This window comes from Octopus bimaculoides, chromosome 7 (genome assembly GCF_001194135.2).
Source record: "Octopus bimaculoides isolate UCB-OBI-ISO-001 chromosome 7, ASM119413v2, whole genome shotgun sequence".
Classification (NCBI taxonomy): Eukaryota; Metazoa; Mollusca; class Cephalopoda; order Octopoda; family Octopodidae; genus Octopus; species Octopus bimaculoides.
The window spans coordinates 68,879,147-68,881,220 of NC_068987.1; the positions used below are offsets into that span (position 1 = coordinate 68,879,147).

At 37.4% G+C, this 2,074-nt stretch overlaps 1 protein-coding gene and 1 long non-coding RNA gene across 2 annotated transcripts in view; one reads left to right on the forward strand and one right to left on the reverse strand.

Annotated features, from left to right (window-relative positions):
- LOC106874518 (5'-AMP-activated serine/threonine-protein kinase catalytic subunit alpha) overlaps positions 1-2,074 on the reverse strand; it is a 616,447-nt gene that overhangs the window by 267,287 nt on the left and 347,086 nt on the right. The gene's annotated exons all lie outside the window — the stretch shown is intronic.
- The window catches only part of LOC128248390 (uncharacterized), a 10,860-nt gene that overhangs the window by 2,218 nt on the left and 6,568 nt on the right, over positions 1-2,074 (forward strand). The gene's annotated exons all lie outside the window — the stretch shown is intronic.

Sequence of the window (2,074 nt, forward strand, 5' to 3'; positions counted from 1 at the left end):
AGATAGATAGATAGATAGATAGATAGATAGATAGATAGATAGATAGATAGATAGATAGATAGATAGATAGATAGATAGATAGATAGATATGCATAGATATTTATATACATTTATGTGTGTGAGTGTGCATGTAATATGTAAGTATGTACGTGTAGACACAGGTATACACAGACAATTAGATAAGCTGAAAGCGACAGAGACAGAGATAGAGATAGAGGAAGGTGGAAAAACATCAGATTTACACAATATAAGAAGGGTACTGTAACAATAGAATGAGGGTGGAGGCAAAATAAGAACAGAGATTGTGAGAGAAAATATTCGTTGACAACGGGTATTAGAACGGGACTGGGATAGGGGGAGAGAGTCAACCAAAAACGAGGTGAGAAAGAGAGAAAGTTGGTTGGCGTTTAGAGACTGGACAAGAGCTAGTTATTCAGTCAAACATAAAGACTGACAGAGAAGAGAAAGTGACGGGAAAAAAGAAATGAGAATTAGATAAACAAATCTTACACTCTCACAAAGAAACAAATACGTTAATGTAAAGAAAAACAAAAACAAAACAGAGACTATTTCTGTGACAGTTTTTGACAAACAAGTCTTCGAGAGACCGGGCTGAACATTAGTAACAATAGCTTTTGTGATTTTGGTGAAAATTCACCTTTGAATATGGTCTTGAACAGGAAAGTAGACTGTGCCGTGAGAAAATAGCTTGGCGTGCCCTAAGTAAGACTCGAATATCAAAGTATTAGAATTTGCTTGTTTCTTGTTTGTTTGTTTGTTTATTTGTTTGTGTGTGTGTGTGTGTTTGTGTGTGTGTGCGTGCGTTTGCGTCTGTCTGTGTCTCTGTTAGTGTGTTATTGTATCTACGCATATATATGTACATAAAACATAAATATAACCAACTATATAGACAGATAGAAAGATAGATAGGCAGATATTCACATAAATATAGACACATGTGCATATATTAATATATGGCTATTGTGTGTGTGTGTAGATAGAAACACATACATAATACCTTTATCTTATATATGTATATATACATATATATATATATATGCGTGTGCATGTGTGTGGTGTGTGGTGTGTGGTGTGGTATGTGTGTGTGTCTTTATGTATGCATTTATACATGAATTTATGTTTATGTGAAATGATTTCACGATTTGACAAGGAGAAATTTACATGTCTGAATCTACAAGCAGTCATCATCGTCATCACTACGACATTTCCCCTTCAGGATTAGCACATTTCTTTCTCTCGTTCAACACCTCTTGAGACCAAAATATGTAGGTTACAACTCATTATGAGAGAATGAGTTTGCAGCAGTGGAACATAACAATCACATCTTTATTGAGGACTTAAGTGGTATATTTCATTCGAAGCAAGTTTTCATCCCTCTAAACTTATTATAGACGACTTCATTTTTATTCCTAATCGTTTGTTATTTTTTTTGTTTCCATGGCGGCGAGTTGACAAAATTGATACAGCATCACAATAATACATGGTGGTAACTGTTCCGACGCTTTACGTTCTGAACTCAAATCCCACTGTGGTCAATTTTGCATTTCAGTCCACCGGGGCGGATGAATTAATCTATCAGGTTATAGTGTACACCCACAGTCTGCCCTTAAAGTTGCTGGCCTTTCCACTAAATTAGAGATTACACACACACAACATGTGTTGTGGAATAATGTTATTCAACAGGGTGCATAGCTCGGTGATCAAGAGTTTCTCTAGATCAAGCCACCGCTTCGCATCAACAGGTCACAGCCCCGGTGTTAGAACAAATTAGAATTTCGCAAGGAAGACGGATTATTCAGAACGGGCCAACCGGTAGGAGATCTAGGAATAAACTGAGAATATTATATTTGGACAAGATCCATAGTTTCAGTTGGTCACACTCAGGAGTCCAGCCAGCAAGTGTAATGATGGTTACTGCTGAGATGGAACTTACGGGGAGGATATGGATGTCTTAGGGTGCAACCCTCACACTCTCTCGCAAATAGTGGGCAATGAAGATGGATGGAGATATGTGTGTGTGTGTGTGTGTGTGTGTGTGTGTGTGTGTGTGTGT